Source organism: Tamandua tetradactyla, chromosome 4, assembly GCF_023851605.1.
Source record: "Tamandua tetradactyla isolate mTamTet1 chromosome 4, mTamTet1.pri, whole genome shotgun sequence".
Taxonomy (NCBI): domain Eukaryota; kingdom Metazoa; phylum Chordata; class Mammalia; order Pilosa; family Myrmecophagidae; genus Tamandua; species Tamandua tetradactyla.
In genome coordinates this window covers 143761904-143781786 of record NC_135330.1, presented here as the reverse complement: position 1 = coordinate 143781786, position 19883 = coordinate 143761904, and the positions used below count along the sequence as shown (strand labels likewise).

The 19883-nt window shown below is 36.5% G+C and overlaps 1 long non-coding RNA gene and 1 pseudogene across 3 annotated transcripts in view; one reads left to right on the top strand and one right to left on the bottom strand.

The window, feature by feature from the left end:
* LOC143681431 (uncharacterized) overlaps nucleotides 1-19883 on the bottom strand; it is a 215269-nt gene that overhangs the window by 48549 nt on the left and 146837 nt on the right. The window lies entirely within an intron of this gene.
* On the top strand, nucleotides 19244-19689 carry LOC143679563 (protein FAM136A pseudogene; annotated as a pseudogene).

Sequence of the window (19883 nt, the reverse complement as noted above, 5' to 3'; positions counted from 1 at the left end):
TATTTTTATCAAAGTGACATATGTACATAGCCAAAACTATTACTGTTTTAAAAAATAATAATTCATAGCTATCCCTTGTGCCACTTCTCCAACCTCGTATTTCCAAAGGCAACCATTTCTAATTTTTTCATATTGTTTTTTTTTCCTGGCATTTGCCTCCATATTTGAAAAATATGTTTATACTGCTATTGCTCAGTTTCTCCAGTTTGGACTTCATTTACTAGCCTCTTATCGTGGTATATGACAATTTAGCATTTCTACACTTCCCCAGGTTTACCACACTCACATATCCTTCCATATTATCATGAGTGTTGGTTAAGTCTATTGTTAGTATTTACATTATAATGACTATGTAGCTGTGGCCGGAATTACTTGAGTTCTCATCAATATCTTGTTCTACTCCCCTTCCCAGCCCCCTTGCAGTATGGTGGGGTGATACAAATGTTCAGTTGGCCAAGAGCAGAAGTGACACAAACCCCTGCTGGATAGAAATATTTAAGAACCACTTAGCATGCTCCAATTCTTCCCTCCACTTTATCAATGGCTGAGGAAGTCATATATTCCAAATCATACAGTCACAAAATGATGGAACTTTTGTCAGCATGGGACCCTAAGTGGCTATGTGGAACAGAGCACCCTGATGACTCTCTGAACTTGTAGGTAAGCAAGTAATACAACTTTTTGAGTCAAGTCACTGGTTTTTAGGGTTTACATTAGCACTACATTAACCAGCCTCTAGAAATACACTCTCCCTATATGTTTCAGGCAACATAATCCATTCCATTTATCTATCTCTTCTCATACCAAGCCACTATATTTGAATTGTTACAGATACATAAAATATGTCAGTATTTATTAGTTCAGAAACTTTTTAATCAAAATTTTTCTTAGCTATATTTTAATCTTAATAATTATTTTTAAAAATGTTGCATCCCATTGGAATTTTTTTATTTCCTATTAGAATTATTTATTTCTATAATTTATTTGAAATAATAGGTCTCATATTTATATTTTCCTATTCAAAAATCATATTTTTCTCCATTTACTTAATTTTTTACATTTATTAATAAAATTTTGTCATTTACTTCAATGACTCCTGCACACTTCTTATAGGGATTATTTTTAATTATCTAGTATTTTTGGTTGCTACTGGATAGAAACATTTTCCATTGTAATTTAACTGGATATTACTTCTATATGAGTTAGGCATAGATTTTATTTTTTGCTGTCTTTCTAGTATGTTGAATGTCTTTATGACTGCTAAGAGTTTAGCTTATTCTCTGGAATTTCTAATTACATAAGGTCAAATTGCCTTCAAATAATGATCTGCTTCTTTATTTCTAGCAGATATATATCCCTTTAAAGATATTTGTTTTTAATGGGAATATTAATGAGATGAATTATGTTATGAACTTCCTGAAATACATCTATCATTGTTTTAGGGAAAAAGCTTTTTAGTAAATCACTTGTTAAATGCGCCATTAATTTCACATGCATATTATTTACATGAAATTGGTTTAATCAGTTATTTTTTTATGCTAACTTATTGAGTATTATTCACTTCATATAATAAATTAGTCAGATTTCTATCCTTTCAATATTCTGAATTAGTTTATATTTTTTAGTATTTTCCATTCCTTGAAAAAAAAATGAAAATCTTCACAAGGAATCTGCAAGGTCAGTCTACATATAAGAAAAATGAGGCTCGGTACAATTAAGTACCTTGAGCACCTCTTATAAATGAGCATGACATTGCTATCTTTCAAAGCATCTTGGTCTAATGAAGAGAGGCAGACATATAAACACGTCACAATAAATGCTATATTTGTGTTAGTAAAGAAAGCACTATGGGAACACAGGACACCTGTAAAATAGAGGATACTAACCATCATCCACAATTTAAGGTCCTGAAGTTCAAAGGACATCAAGAATGTGTAATTTTACCACACTGGTAAGAGGCTGAGTGGGGACCACAATTCCTCAAAACTTGGATTTGGGAAGGAGGCCCTCATTGTTCTCCAAAGGCTATGTCCAGCCATTTCTCGCTTAATTTTTTTCATGCGTCCGTACTGCTCCTTTCAGTACACACAGTCTGGTTATGTAACCCTTACCCCTTCATCATGCTCTCAATTACCTTGCTCTTGGTTACTTCTCGTATTAGCTCAGGGAACTCACCCTCCCATTTCAATTCCTGTGACCATTCAGAGAATTCCTACATATAATCCATTTAACCTGTGGCCTCACTGCTTCTTTTTCTTTTATTTGCCTTGATCTTTACCCCACTCCACCTGTGCCATCTATTCCCATGATGAAAATGATTATGATGATAGTCATTATTTCAAAACTTTCTATATGACAGAAATTGTTTTCCATGTTATATAACTTAATATTCATAATAATATTAAAAGACAGGAACTGTCATAATCCCTATTTTCCAGATTAGATATCTAATATACAGAAATTATGCAATTAGTCCAAGGTCACACAACTGGTATAAAAGAAATCTAGAGTATGATGAGGCACACCTATTCAACACAATAATGCTGAGGAAAACCCCAATACTAGGAGATATAAATCAGTTCTTCTCAAACTTGAATCTTCAGCCTTATTCCCTCATTAAAATGCAATTTCTGATTCTGAACTTGAGGCCTAAGAGTCTACAATTTAATAATTGTAGGTTATACCAATGTAGCCGGTCCATGGATTACACATTCATACAAGGTCTAAATCATTTCACTTCAACGCATCTGCATCTTAAAAGCTGAACAAAGCTGGAGGAAAACTATACTACTTAACAGATTTCACCTTGAAATGGTGAAATTTACTTAATTTTTTACCTTTATTAATAAAATTTTGTCATTTACTTCAATGACTCCTGCATACTTCTTATAAGGGTTATTTTTAATTATCTAGTATTTTTGGTTGCTACTGGATAGAAACATTTTCCATTGTAATTTAACTGGATATTACTTCTATATGAGTTAGGTATTGATTTTATTTTTTTGCTGTCTTTCTAGTATGTTGAATGCCTTTATGACTGCTAAGAGTTTAGCTTATTCTCTGGAATTTCTAGTTACATAAGGTCAAGTTGCCTTAACAGATTTCACTTTGAAATGGTGATGACTAATATCAAATTTCTCTACTTAGTTACTTCCCCACTAGTCAAAGAAAAATATTTTACATGTATTATATATTCTTTAAATTGCCAGCTTCTCTTCTCTGATAGGTCCTAAATTCTAGAAAGTAACCCCTAAGCTATCATATGTCAGGTGCCCAGTGATCCCATTCTTCTAATCTTCTGAAAGGGCTTTTAGCCCTTCCTTCTCTATTCTGTCTCATCATTATATCTGTAGAGGATTATTCATGTCAGTACACAAACACACCATAATATCCCCTCTCAAAATACACACATACACATACACACACATTTCTTTCTAATTATATTTATCTTCTCCCATTCACTGTCAAACATCTGGAAAGATTACTCTACATGTACTACATGTACTCCACTTCCTCATCTCCCAACTATTCTTACCCACAACTAAATGAATTTTCTATACACCACTCTGTTTTGTTCTTGCCAAGTTCACCAATGACTTCCACCTGGCCAATTACATTTTTAAGCTTCTCTTATTCAAATTCTCGGTAGATTTCAAATCAGTTGATCATTCTTGACACACTCTTCTCTCTTGGCTTCATTATACTAATTATATTCAATTGATACAACTCTCACTTCTCCACCCAATCATCTTTTATTTCTTTGAAGTCTCCTTCACCTCTACTAGACCACCAAATACTGGGAATCTCTAAGCTTTGGTTCATTTTCTTTCTGTTCAGTCCTCCAATCCCATGTCTTTAGATACTCCCTCTATTGCTACTGACTCCCACTCCAAGACTAGGAACTGCAGACTCATATATGCTGCTACCCACTTCTCCATTTGGCTCTCTCATAGGCATCACAATATTAACATGTCTGGAACCAAACTTCAGATTTTCTGCTACCAGTCTTCCCCATCTTATAAAACATCTCTATCCACCTATTGCTCATTCAGAAAACTAGGAGTGGCCCTTGTTCTCTCCTCTCCTTCAATCCAGATATCCATTAGCAATGTCTTATTTATTCTACTCCCCAAACATATACTGAATCTGCTCAATTCCTTCCATCCCCAATTCTCCACCAATTTCCTAGCCCATGTCCTCTGTCTCTAGGATAATTTTCTGCCAATCTGTCTTCCTAGTACAACTCTTATAGCCCTTCAAATGTATTCTTCACAAAATGAAAAATCACCCCTAGCATGGAAAATAAGACCATTTCACTGTCTTGCCTCATCTGATTCCCACTGCACTCACAAGAAACACCAAACTCTCTATCACAGTCTACACAGTTATTTATGATCTTCCCTTTGCCTACCTCTGTAGCTTCATGGTATGTCTTTCTCTCCCTCACTAAATTAGTTGCCCTTTGCTTTCCTGAACCCACCAAGGTTTTTTACATCATACGATATTTGCACATGCTGCTTGAATTGGCCCCTCATTATTTAGTTAAATTACTCATTTTCATAGTAAACTTTGGCTTTCATATTACATGGTGATGTTCTCTCCTTTCCCTTCAGGTTTCTGTTGACTTCCAGGTTCAGGCTGCTCCCTGCAACTTTCTCTCTTACTCTGTCTGAATTTCTTCCCTGCATACTCTGTCTGAATTTTTTCCCTACAGCTTTCTCTCTTACTCTGTCTGAATCTCTTCTACTTATGACTCCATTAATCTGGAGTTTTAGTTGGCAGCACCCTAAGTAAAATAACATCTTAAAGAAATCCTGTTTACAATGGGTTCATATCCATAGGACATGGATAAAGATTAAGAGCAAATCTAAATCTGGGTACATAATTGAATCTACCACATCCTTACTCAGATTTTGTGTACTTGGAGGCTAAAATCCATGGGTGAAAGTTTCATAACAAAAAGGAAATGTATCAAGCAGATTAGAAGACTTCTAGGAAGATGACAGAATAGGAAAGTCTGAGTTCACCCCTACTCTGCGGAATGAAAGAAAAGACAGAAAAATGACCAGGACTGCAGTTCCAGTATGCGAGTGGCCAGAGAAGGGCTTCTCCATTATATAAGGACGTCAGGGACAAAAAAGTGGAAAAACCAAGATGGTCAATTGACTTGAGCACACAAAAGAACAAATGGCAAGAAAGATGGGAAAAATGGGATGGGATTTCAGGGGAGTGTTTACAAAGCAAAAAGCACAATAATTAGGATCATCAGTGTTCCAGAAGGAGAGCAGAAGAGTAAAGGAATAGGAAGGTTAGTTGAAGAAATAATGGAGAAAACTCTTCAATTATAATAAAAGACATAAATATGCAAATCAAAGAATCCCAATGACACCCAAATAAAATAAATCCAAATAGGCCTACTCAAACACACATACTAATTAGATTGTCAAATATTGAAGAGAAGCAGAAAGTCCTGAAAGCAACAAGAGAAAAGCAATTCACTACATATAAGGGAAACTACGTAAGAGTGAGTTCAGACTTCTCAATGGGAACCACGGAGATAAGAAGACAATGGTATGATATATTTAAGATCCTGAAAGAGAAAGACTTCCAGCCAATAATTCTTTATCCAGCCAGTTGTCCTTCAAAACTGAGAGAGAGATTAAAATTTTCTCAGACAACTAAAGGCTAAGAGAATTTCTCAAGAAGAGATCTGCCCTACAAGAAATACTAAAAGGAGTTCTGTCCGCTGAAAAAAAAGAGGCAGAGAGGGAGGTCTGGAGGAGGGCACAGAATTGAAGAGTATCAGTAAAGGTAACTTAAAGGATAAAAAAGGGAAGATGCAAGGGTAGTTCGATGGCAGAATTCTCACCTGCCACAGGGGACACCTGGGTTCAATTCCGGACCCTACCCACCCACCCCCCCAAAAAAGAAAATTCAACAAATGGTGCTGTAATAATGGGATAGTCACATGGAAAAAGAATGAAATGTGAACCCCTATCATACGGCATACAAAAAGAAAAGAGAGAGAGAGAGAAAGTTAAAAGAACATATAGATCTGACAAATAAGACCTAAAGGGTAAGGTGGTAGACTTCATAAAAACTGCTCTTACAGCAGTTAACTTTGATTAAACTCACCAATTAAAAGACAGAGATTGGCAGAATGGATTAAAAAACACAATCCATCTGTATGCTGCTTATGATAGACCCATCTTAGAACAAAGATACAGAAAGATTGCAAGTGAAAGGATGGAAAGAGAACTTCTATGCAAGTTGTAATCAAAAGAAAGCTGGAACAGCTATACTAATAGACAAAATAAACTTTCAATGTAAAAATGTCACAAGAGCCGGGTCAAGATGGCGGCTTAACAACGTGTGCGTTTAGTTCGTCCTCCAGGACAACTGTTAAATAACCAGAAACAGTACAGAACAGCTCCTGGGGCCACGTCAGTGACCAGACACACAGCGTACCCCAGTCTGGACCAGCCGGACCGGCTGCGAGCACCCCCCAAAACCGTGAGTTCCCAAAGCTGTGGCGGCCAGCACCCCTCCCCCAAAGGCCGCTTCCCAGAGGGGAAAGGAAAGGACTTTACCAGCAGCAGGGACTGGGCACAATCAAATGCCAATTGTGGAACTAATTAACAAATTCTGACTACTAAAAATAGGCCCCCAGCTTAGGTGAACCCGATCAAAGCGGAGGTTGCTCATTTTTGCCCCGGCACCAAGGGGGCAGGACTGACAGAAAAAGGGGGAAAAAAAAGAAGGAAACAGGTTTTTGTGGCTGTGTATCTATAAAGGCTTGACTGCCTCTGGATACAGCGGCAGGACTTTTCAGGCTGCAACTGACCCAGGCATAGGCAGAAGTGAGCTCTTTTGGGGGCTTATCTGGAGCCTGTGCCTTCCCCAGGGGAGGGGTGAAGGCCCACCCAGGTGGAATCCCTCCATCAAGGAATTCAGACACCAGGGCTTGGTAATTTGAAGCCATTAAAACCAGCCTACAACCTCTCCTCTGTCTCCAACAAACCCCCAGCCAAAGTTAAAGGTACTGCATCATCTTATGCTGGTGGGACCTGCAGTCAGACAAGCGCCACATACTGGGCAGGATAAGAAAAACAGAGTGCAGAGACTTCACAGGAAAGTCCTTCAACCTGCTGGGTCTCATGCTCAGGGAAAACCGACGCAGGTGACTCTCTCCTCCTGATAGGAGGCCAGTTTGGTCTGGGAAAATCTGGCTGGGGTCTATAATATCTAAGCAGACCCTCCTAAGTGAGTGTGGGGAAAAGGTACCACACAAGCAGGGAAAGAAACAAGAAAACAAGACCTGAAAAATTCTCCTCTGTTAAACAAAACTTAAGCTAAAGGTTCAAATAAAGCTGAACAGAATGTCAAAGAACAGATAGACAACAAATTCATCCAGCAAGAAAACCCTAGATAAAAGAAGTGAAAGCAATCTCCAGAATAAATTAATTAAGGTAATTAAATGCCTAGACGCCAGCAAAAAATAACAAATCACACTAAGGAAATTGAAGATATGGCCCAGTCAAAGGAACAAACCAACAATTCAAATGACATACAGGAGCTGAAACAACTAATTCAGAATATACGAACAGACATGGAAAACCTCATCAAAAACCAAATCAATGAATTGAGGGAGGATATAAAAAAGGCAAGGAAGGAACAAAAAGAAGAAACTGAAAGTCTGAAAAAACAAATCACAGAACTTATGGGAATGAAAGACACAGTAGAAGAGATGCAAAAAACAATGGAAACCTATAATGGTACATTTCGAGAGGCAGAACATAGGATTAATGAACCAGAGGACAGAACATCTGAAATCCAACAAGAAACAGAAACTATAGGGGAAAAAAAATGGAAAAATATGAGCAGGGACTCAGGGAATTGAAAGACAATATGAAGCGCATGAATATACATGTTGTGGGTGTCCCAGAAGGAGAAGAGAATGGAAAAGGAGGAGAAAAACTAATGGAGGAAATTATCACTGAAAATTTCCCAACTCTTATGAAAGACTTAAAATTACAGATCCAAGAAGTGCAGCGTACCCCAAAGAGAACAGATTCAAATAGACATACTCCAAGACATTTAATAATCAGAATGTCCAAGGTCAAAGAGAAAGAGAGGATCTTGAAAGCAGCAAGAGAAAAGCAATCCATCACATACAAGGGAAGCCCAATAAGACTATGTGCAGATCTCTCAGCAGAAACCATGGAGGCGAGAAGACAGTGGGATAATATATTTAAATTATTAAAAGAGAAAAACTGCCAACCAAGAATTCTATATCCAGCAAAATTGTCCTTCAAAAATGAGGGGGAAATGAAAACATTTTCAGACAAAAAATCACTGAGAGAATTTGTGACCAAGAGACCAGCTCTGCAAGAAATACTAAAGGGAACACTAGAGACAGATATGAAGACAGAAGAGAGAGGTGTGGAGAAGAGTGTAGAAAGGAAGACTATGAGTAAAGGTAAAAGGAAGGAAAATTAGATATGACATATAAAATCCAGAAGGCAAAATAGTAGAAGAAAGTACTACCCATACAGTAATAACACTGAATGTTAATGGATTAAACTCTCCAATCAAAAGACATAGTCTGGCAGAATGGTTTAAAAAACAGGACCCATGTATATGCTGTCTCTACTCAAAGGTCGCGAGGCCAAGGACACAAATGGACATTTACATGTTTATAGCAGCATTATTAACAATTACCAAGTGATGGAAACAGCCAAAATGTCCATCAACAGACAGTTGACTAAACAAACTGTGACATTTACATAAGATGGAATATTATGCAGCTGTAAGACAGAATAAAGTTATGAAGTATGTAACAACATGAATGGACCTTAAGGACATTATGCTGAGTGTGATTAGCCAGAAACAAAAGGACAAATACTGTATGGCCTCACTGACATGAACTGACATTAGTGAATAAACTTAGAATATTTCCTTGGTAACAGAGACCATCAGGAGATAGAAATAGGGTGAGATATTGGGTGATTGGAGCTGAAGGGATACAGATTGTGCAACAGGACTGAATATAAAATCTCAGATATGGACAGCACAATACTTCCTAACAGTAATGTAATTATGTTAAAACACTGAATGAACCTGAATGTGAGAATGATAGAGGGAGGAGGACTGGGGACATAAATGAAATCAGAAAGAAAGATAGATGGTAAAGATAGAGATGGTATAATCTAGGAATGCCTAGAGTGTATAATAATAGTGAAATGTACAATGTACAAATTTAAGAAATGTTTTTGCATGAGAAAGAACAAAGGAATGTCATTATTGCAGGGTGTTGAAAATAGATAATTAATACTTTAAAATGTCACCTTATGTGTGAGACTAAAGCAAAAAATGTTTATTTATTACAAAATTTATATTTTGACTAGAGCATTTCCTAATATAACTCATGTAGATAGTTTGATTGAATGTCATAAGTACTTGGAATCTCAGGTAGCACATGAGATTTTGTTGGTTTGCCCAGAGTGATGCCCCGATGGATCCCAGAGTGATTTGATCAGTGACTGGAAAAGTATTTGCAAGCCCCCTTCGGGGAATGGTGAGAGTGGGGAGAAATTCAACTTCCCGAAGTTGAATTCTTGATATTCTCACAAGCAGTGTGGACAACCAAAGCTATAGGCTGAGCCCCCAGGCTTGGGGGTTGTTCACATGAAACTTAACCCCACAAAGGATAGGTCAAGTCTACTTAAAATTTAGGCCTAAGAGTCACCCCCAAGAGAGCCTCTTTTGTTGCTGAGATGTGGCCTCTCTCTCCAGCCAACACAACGAGCAGTCTCACCACCCTCCCCCCTCTGCGTGGGACATGACTCCCAGGGGTGTGGACCTTCCTGGCAACGTGGGACGGGGATCCTGGAATGAGCTGAGACTCAGCTTCAAGGGACTGAGAAAAACCCTAGAATGAGCTGAGAATTAACATCAGGGGATTGAGAGAACCTTCTCGACCAAAGGGGGAAGAGTGAAATGAGACTAAGTGTCAACGGCTGGGAGATTTCAAACAGAGTTGAGAGGTTATCCTGGAGGTTATTCTTATGCATTAAGTAGATATCACCTTGTTGTTCAAGATGTAGTGGAGAGGCTGGACGGAATTGCCTGAAAATGTAGAGCTGTGTTCCAGTAGCCATGTTTCTTGATGATGATTGAACAATGATATAGCTTTTACAATGAGACTCTGCGAATGTGAAAACCTTGTGTCTGATGCTCCTTTTAGCTACTATATCAGCAGAAGAGTAGAACATACGGAAGAAAAATAAATAATAGGGGGAACAAATGTTAAAATAAATTTAGTTTGAAATGCTAGTGGTAAATGAAAGCGAGGGGTAAGGGGTATGGTATATATAATCTTGTTTTTCTCTGTTATCATTTTATTTCTTTTTCTGTTGTCTTTTTATTTTTTTTTCTAAATTGATGCAAATGTTCTAAGAAATGATGAATATGCAACTATGTGATGATATTAAGAATTACCGATTGTATGTGTAGAATGGAATGATCTCTTAACGTTTTGTTTGTTAATTTTTTTAATTAATAAAAAAAGTTAAAAAAATGTCACAAGAGACAAGGAAGGATACTACATATTAATAAAAAGGACAATTCTCCAAGAATAAATAACAATCATAAATGTTTATGCTCCAAATCAAGTATCAAAAATACATGAGGCAAATATTGGCAAAATGGAAAGGAGCAATAGATGTTTCAACAACAATTTTGTGAAACTTCAATACACCACTCTTCTCTAAAAACAAAATAACCAAACAAGGAAATATATAATTAAACAATGTGATAAAGGAATTAGACATATGTTTACACCCCAAAACACCAGGATATAATTCTTCTCTAGTGCTCATGGAATGATCTCCAGGATAGAACATATGCTGGAAATAAAGCAGCTCTTTATAAATTTAATAAGATTCAAACTATTCAAAGCACTTTCTCTGACCACAACAGAATGAAGCTGGAACTTAATAACCACCCAAGAACCAGAACATTCCAAATACACGAAGATTAAACAACACACTCTTAAATGGTAAGTGGGTCAGAGAAGAAAATGCTAGTGAAATATGTAAATACAGAGAGACAAATGAATATGGGAATACAACTTATTAGAAATTGTGGGATGCAGCAAAGGTCTGCTGAGAGAGAAATGTATTGCTCTAAATACCTATATTAAAAAAAATGAATGAGCAAAAATCAATGACTCAAATGCTTACCTGGAGGAACTAGAGAAAGAACAACAAACTAACCACAAAGCAAACAGAAGAAGAGAAATAAAGTTTAAAGCAAAAGTAAGCTCTTACAGCAGTCACACTTAATCGGGACTTGTAAGTGTATTTCTAGATTCTGAGATGTTATCCTATAGGTGTATAAGCTGGTATTGCCCTGGAACTTTGGGTGCCTCTGTGACACCTAACATTCAGAGCCGGGGTTCTACAGCTCTGAAAGTCAGCATTGCTACATACAACTATTAACATAACCAAAAAAGGGTTCAAGCTTCAATTAGAAATAAAAATGAAGCTGATTTAGCTGGGACTGAGGAAAATCAGAATACAGGGCAAAGATTATAGTGTATGTATTTCAAAGCTTTACCCACTGTATAGGACCAAAGGCAGAGAGATTTATTGTGTCTAGAACCTAAATCTTTTGTAACATACAATCTAAATCAACCTGCCTGGATAGCTCTTGTAAACAACTCACATGGAGTCCAGAATGGGAAAAAGACATTATAAATCTGTTCAACTTAATATAGTACCCAGATACATCCAGATTATGGTGGGCTGATAATTCTAAAAAGTATTGGTAGGGTATCTTGAAGGACTGGACAAAAACCATGAAACTAATAAACTTTCCCACCGAGAAACCTTGGTACTCTCTCGAACATCAGGGACTCCCAAGAAATTAGGCCAAGTCTTTGATTTAGAGGCTTGACCATATGAAACTTATTTTTATAGCAGAGAAGCTAACACTACCTATAATTATGCCTAAGAGTTACTTCCAGGAAATGTCTTTTGTTGCTCTCTCTTTTATGGCTTTTCTTTCTAGGCCCAAATCTGCAAGGAAAATCATTACCCTCTCCCCTGCTGGGACATGACATTCAGGGGTGAAAGTCTCCCTGAAAAAATGGGATATGACTTGCAGGGATGAGCCTGGCCCTGGCACAATGCGATCAACAATGTTTTCCAGACCAAAAGGGGGGGGAAATGTAACAAATGTATTACTAACTAAGAGAGTTCAAATGGAGTCCAGAGGCTATTCTGGAGCCAATCCTGTGCAAGTATAAGCTAGTTACCGCTAACTGCCACGGTTTGCCAACCCCCAACCAACAACATTCTTGTTAACCCGAAAGAACAACTAGGGTCTATCTGAGATTCTTAAAAAAGAGTTTCAAGCACTAAAACTTTTCAGAAACCTAAAACATTCAGATGTTTCCCAGGCCACATAAGTCCTAAAAACCAGATGTGCCAGTCTCTCCAAGAACATCAACAAGTTCCATTTCCCTAACCCATAATGTTGCATGGGCAGGCACCAGGAATCAAACCCAGATCTCCAGCATGGCAGGCAAGAATTCTGTCACTGAGCCACCACTGCACCACTCTGCTGACACCACTTTTTAACCTGAAAAACTTAGAATAGCCAAAGCCCAAATATCACTAAAGACTGGGAGAAGGTGCACAAGAGGAGGAGGAGCTATAACAGAGAAGTTAGAACTTAACAAATGAGTAAGAATATTGAACCACTGTATTGCTATTTCTTTTTAAGTCTCCAGTGTCTTGGAGCAGCTAGAAGGGAAAACCTGAAATTGTGGGACTATAACTATACAAATTCTGAAATCCGTTTTATTACTACTTGATAAAATTGCATTTTAAAATCTATTGCTTTTTTGTACATGTTATATCTGACAATAAAAAATGTTTTAATAAATCACAATAAAAAAAGGAAATGTACCTAGGCTAAAGTATTCACTAAAAGACACTTTAAACTTACACAGAGGGAAAAAATTATACCGAGAAAAATAGTAACTTTATAGTAGAAAACCTGGTAAATACCACCATAGCCAAGAGATTAAAGTTAACATCATCAGTACTAGGACAAATAAACATCATGTACCTGCTGAGATGATATACTCAGAAAGACACAATATCACTGTCTGGAATTCTTTAAAAATGACAAGGTCAAGAGTGACAAACAAAAAGACTAAAAAAAAAAGAAAAAGTTCCAGACTGAAGAAACCTAACTAAATCAATAGGTGATCTTTAAGTAAAAAAAAAATGTTTTCTGTATTTATTCTTTTACTCTTACACTGACAGAATGGAGAAGGGATTAAGAGATTTGGGAATGTGCATACAAATAATCAAAAGAAATTTCAGATGCTATTTGAAAAGATACCTCATAAATGCTTTGCCCCTAAAAAATGGTGCACTAAAAACAAGGCAACAAATTGAATTTTAGGTGAAAGAGTGAATGAATGGTGAATAAAATATCGAAAGAAGAGCTTAAAGAGTAACAGAAGATGATTAAAAGGTGGCACTGCAGTCACCTGACAATGTCTCATCACCTCTAGATTAGAATGTGAAAATGATAAGAAAAAATAATGGTTCCAGGGTCAGGTGATATTAAGAAAAAAATCTCAGCCAGCAGATCTGTGTGGATTCTTTCTGGGAAATCAGACTTTTTATAATTTTTAATTTAAATAGAAATCAGAATTTTTATAATTCTGTGCAATAAGGAAAATGAAGGTGGCAGATGTCAGGAACTATCCTGGCCTTGGCTAGTCTAGAAACTTGAATCCAAATCCTGTGCCGTCACATCTGTTCAAGAATCTCCTGAAGTCTGCACGTGGCTGTCAGCTCTCAAACCCTAAAACATCTAGGTGGCAGAAACCAGGATAGGAGCACAGATTTACAATTTAAAACTTCTAAAGACTTCGAACAAGTGGCTCCTTTCTCTTGAGGGTTTTCTGGTGGTGAATTGACTCATGTCTCCCCCAAAGGCATGTTCAAGTCCTGACCCCGCTCTGTGCATGTGAACTCATCTGTAAATAGGATCTTTGAAGTATTCAGGCCAAACTGAATCAGGGTGGGCCTTAATCCTGTAGGTATGACTAGGGACCACATGAGGAAATTGGACTACAGTAACAGAATAAGCTGCATAGGAGACAAAAAGAGACATGTCACCACGTGACCAGCAGAGATCAACAACCAGCAAGCCACCCCCAGGATGCTACAAACTTCAGAATAGTAGGAGCATGCTGATACCTTGAAGTACTTCCTACCTCCAAACTGTGAGCAAAAAATTCCTATTGTCTAAGCCAACCAGTTAGTGGTATTTTATTATTGCAACCCTGAAAAACTAATACACTTCCCAATATTAAAATTTTCAATCTATCATTTATAAGTCAAAAGTCCACTGGTACAGAATTTAAAATTCTGGAACAGTAAAGGAGAGTTGACATTTTCAGGATCTTACTAGTAATGTTTTTCCTCACAATATCTTCACAGACGAGGAAGATATTTAGTCTCAATAACTTAAATGACTTTCACGAACCCACTAGTTTTGGTACTTTGCTACTATGGGGAAGACAACACAGAGACATCTGTTGAAATCAACTGAACTACACATATTTAACATGGTCTGAAATAAAAATTATTACAGAAGCATTTCTTTAACAAGTAACTATCAGTGATCATGTTATACACTGGGAGATTCCACTGCTTAAAGAGCTGGATTTGAAAGTAGGCATGAAGATAAAGGAGGACGGGGCATCAAGGAGATAGAGCATTTGAGAGTGATTAGAAATGTTATAGGATCAAGAAGAAGCCAATGTTTCTAAATGTTCTTGACCATAATGTATTCTGTTCAGAAACTGAACAACACTATATATTTGACTATGTTTCCATTTGAGTATACTTAAATATATTTAAATGTAGATACAGTTATAGAACTTTAAGAGTTATGATTATTTAAAAATTTCTAGAATAGTTTCAACAAAGAAAATTTTCCTTACAACAACTGAACATTTATAAAGAAAAAGAAGGTTAATTGCTGCCTAAGTTAAATATAAACACCTTATTGAGATAATTCAGTTACAGATTTGTTTGCTATTTTTACCTCCTTTTCAATCATGATTGTGAAAAGAAAAACTGACAAAGAACTGAAGTCAGAACACTGCTCAATGTGGATCATTTAGAAAGATGACTTGAACAAACCATCAGAATTGAAATGAGCTGATCTGAATTAATACTATCAGCAATTAAGCAATGCTTTAAACTGTGGATATATGAGAAAATTATGAGAGATTTTTTAACTACGGGAAAATAAAAATAAAGTGAGCCCTGGTTACAACAACAAATTAGAAAGAACATAGTGCTTTAGGTTGGTTCCATGTCTTGAGGTCATTGTCCAGACTGGCAAGTTTCACGATGGAATATGGCGGATGAAGAGGCGGAAAGTGTCCAGGAAAGAGAAAATTTTTTCATGCTGCTGATTTTTAAATGGAAATTTTATCCTGATGTATTCACTTAATTTTTCCTAAGAATAACTTTTAGAAAATTAAAACTATATTGTAATTATTAGTTCACTTATGTAAGTCACCAACTAAAAAAGAACTTGGTGAAGGAAGTATATATTAGCTAGTGTTCTCTAGAGAAACAGAATCAGCAGGAGATACCTGTAAATATAAAATTTATAAAAGTGTTTCACGTAACTGTGGGGATATAGAGCCCAAAGTGTGTAGGGCAGGCCACAAACTGGCAGCTCCAAAGAAGGTCCTCAATGAACAATCAGGAGAGACTTGCTGCCTGAAGCAGGAAGGGTGACTGTCTCTTCTGAATCCTCCTTAAAAGCCTTCCAGTGATTAGATTAGGCATCACTCATTGCAGAAGACACTCCCCTTAGCTGACCCCAACTGCATTCATTTTTGGCTGCGGATGCAGCCAAAGTGGTCATGATTTAAGTCCATAAAAAGTACTCATAGCAACAGACAGGCCAGTGCTTGCCTGACCAGACAACTGGGCACCACCACCTGGCCAAGCTGACACATGGACCTGACCATGACAAAGGGTCAATGACTTACTCATTTTGTGTCTTGTTTCCAATACAGTGTCTAACGCACAGCAGATATATAGTTATAGTTATAAAATCATACTTATTAACTCAGGTCCTACAAAATTATTATTTATAACATACACCTAAAAGAGAGAATCTAAATATTGAAGTTTTCCAGTTAACTAGTTTCTGATTAATGAAAATTTTGGTACAGTCATAATTGTCTCCAGAACATGTGTGCAAGAACCAATAAACTAATTTGGTTTCTATACTGTGAAGCATAGGAAAATTGTCAATAAAATTTTAAACCCTAACCTATTCTATAAATACACATTTATGAAAATTTTCTAAAGGTAAATTATGAAAGTATGTGTTTAAGGAACTTAAAAATCATGGATCTTTGATCTTTTAGGCCTTAATAACTTACTCAAAGCCATTAGCATCTATTGCGGAAATTCATACATAGCACTAATAAATTTTATATTAGTCACTCAATAGAATGAGAACTTATATGTGCGAACCTGACATTTATATTTCCAAGTTTATTTTGCATTTTAAGCCAGAATACATTAATTTAAAGCTCAAAGTCAATAAAAACTCTTTTGTTTGTCCCTTTCATTTTTAATTCTTTCAGCCTTTTCAATTTGGCTGAGACAATTCAGAGAGATTGATAAGTTTTCTTACAATGTAAACTACCAAATCGGAACATCTAATGAAACTGCATTGCTACTGAAAAATGCATGACTTTCAATTTATATTTTGATTATATAGAACATATATAGACTTTAAGATGCTGGAAGTTAAGCAACAGAGTTTGAGGAGACAAATGCAAACAAGTAAAAGTCATCATACCATTACAAATCAACTATAAATCCAATGTCAAATTTGATGCATATGAATAATTCTATCTCTATTTAGTGATAATGGAAAAATAAATTTAGTGGTAGTATAATGTTGGTAAGAGAATTTTCATTCTCTCAGTGCTTTATGGTGTTATTTTTTCGTTATTTATTTTAAAATAAAGTAATTTATCTTCTTACAATTAAAAAATTAAATAGCACATAAAATTTATAAACCATATTAGAACTGCCAAAGTAGGAGAAGGAGAGAATTTTTATAGGTTCTTCAATTGTCAAGTATTGGGTTCATATATATACTAGGTGATATCACTATAGTGAATGAAATGAGACACTTTTGCAATATTGCCTTAGGAAAATACAAAGTGTTTGGTTTTCTGATAAAACTATCTCACTTTCTTCCTAACGCTGATGGCACTACCCCTACCCACCTCACACTCTCAGATAAAAGTCCTCACATACTCTCAAAGTGGTATGCTCATTCTAAGAGCTCTTGAAGCCTGAAATTTTTCTTGTTCTCTTAAATATTGTCTGAGCTTCCTAATGTCCAGCAATCTTAATTGGTGTCTAATAAATATTTGCTAAATTAATAACTCAAAGTAATATACCTTTAATGGTGGACTTTGGAGCCTTAGCTGGACAGTAACAAAGATATTTAAAACTGGAAACCCCCTCAGAACCCGTCAATTTACAAACATAAGCAATGCTATCATAGGTTGAACTCACCTGAAAGGACAAATTTGCAAAATTACATAGATACTTGACATTTATTGTGAGAATCTCATTAACTCTTTACAAGCTTATTATGAATTTTAAGCAAGTTTTAGTGACAACTTTTCTAGGATTCTTTTAATATTTCTAATTTTATCCTTGGTATCTAGCCTTATTAAACACGAGCATTTTGTAGATGTTCAAAAACACCTTTTCTACAGTAAGTGCAAGGGGCTTAATCACTTTAACCGAAGTAAGTAGTCAAAATTTATTTTTTGTATTCAGTCAAAACAATTGATTCGAAAACTTGATATAACCTATTTTGGGCTCTTTTTCTTTTTTGCAGTGTAGATAGAATACTTTACTGCCCAAATTTCAAATTAATGAACAAGTTGGACCAAAATTTAAATTAAAAAGAAGTGCCTTGTATTATATCCCTACTATGTCCTGGGTGGTCTACTTAATAGATTCTGAGAAGTATGCTATGCCAAACTTCCAGAAAAAAAATGACAGAAACAAAAAATGAGTTTCATAATAATATGTTAGCAATCCTAATTTAAGGGGGAGAACACATTGAAGCAGGATTCATGTCTTAGCTTCTCTCCTCAGCACCTAAGATATGGTAGACCCCAACAAATTTGGGTGATGAATTTAACTGACTCATGACACTGGTGTGGGAAGAGGGAGGATTCTATAAAACATTTTCTCAGGACCTCATTAATTGTACTAATTTTTTACTCAGTCCATTTAGATTTTTATCTAGCTAGCATTTAAGTTGATGATAAACTTCTGAAAACCACTTTATCTCCATTGTGAACTACTTCTCCAACTCACAAATACACTCTCACACACCAAAATGTATTGTTACTGGTGTTTTATTACTGAGCAAAATGAAGCACACACTTTTGCAAAGTAGATAACACTTGCCTCCAAAATCACTAAGATTTTCAAATCTTTCACTTGGAAATTCTACTTAGCTAATATGATGATAAGAGAAAGTTAGGTCCATTCTATATGATTTGCTAAAATGCACACCAATTGAAATAACATCGAAATGTTTATGTTAAAATTACGGCACCTCAGTAACTGTAAGGATAGTCTCATCACTATTTCTCCATTCCTTGTTAGATAACAATCACAGGTTTAAGAAATTGCTTTGATATCAAAATAACATCCAAAAGCAAAAGAGAATAATCTACCTTTCTTTATTTGATCACTGTAAAAGCAAAATTCTCAATACTTTTCCAGAGAAATGGTAAAAAAAAAAAATATGAACTACAAACAACATCCCTGCCCCCGAAAAACTGGATATAAGAAGATGGTGGCTCAGCAGCAGAAATCTTGCCTGCCATGCCAGAAACTGAGGTTTGATTTCCAGTGCCTGCCTGCGCAAAAAAAAAAGTAGGAAATTGGGTCTTTTATTTTTAGTGTTGATGACGTTTTCAAAACTTTCTAATTTAATATTCAAATTGAGCATTATCTCTCCAGGATTTTTTTATTTCCCATACCCTATTTTCCCAAACAGAGAGAGGGGAAGGGAAAGGGCATGGAGGCAGAAATGCAATTAACTTCAAAACATCCCATGGCCATTAGGAAAGTCCATGTGGGGGGCCCACACTGCAGGTGCTAAGTGGTTCACCTTGGTGAGCTGCAGCAGGCAGCAGGCAGCAGACTTCATGGTGAAAGGTCTGGAAATAGAGAAATTCCAGAAGATGTAGGCCATCAAGTTTCTGTGCAGTGCCAGCTGCTGTGAGGACAGCCAGGAATGGACGCAGCAGAAGCATCAGTGCACCGAGCACTGCCATGCACCTCTAACTCAAGCCCAAGCCCTGGTAGAGCAAGCTGGAGAAGTTCCAGGACACCTGGCCCAGGTGTTGTAGCTTGCACTGCTACAACAAAAGCCCAAGATTTGGATGCCTGGACTAAGGAGCTTCAGGTGAATCAGCAGCTAGAGCGCTGTATGACCAAGTGTCTGCATGACCAAATGCATCCTATCCCATCCATGACCAAAAAAATAAAGGAGTCTTTTTCATCCATTGGGAAATAAGAGTCTTCACCAGTGCCATCAGGGATGAGGGCAGCAATTTTTAAGAACAAGGACTAGGAATTCTGGTCTTAGAAATGAAGTTTATAAATTAAATTAAATTAAGGAAGTATGGCAGCAAAGTTAAGTAATAGTTCACCTGTCTCTGGACACTGGTTCCTTCATATACTTTAATCCATACAAAAGTGAAATGGGAA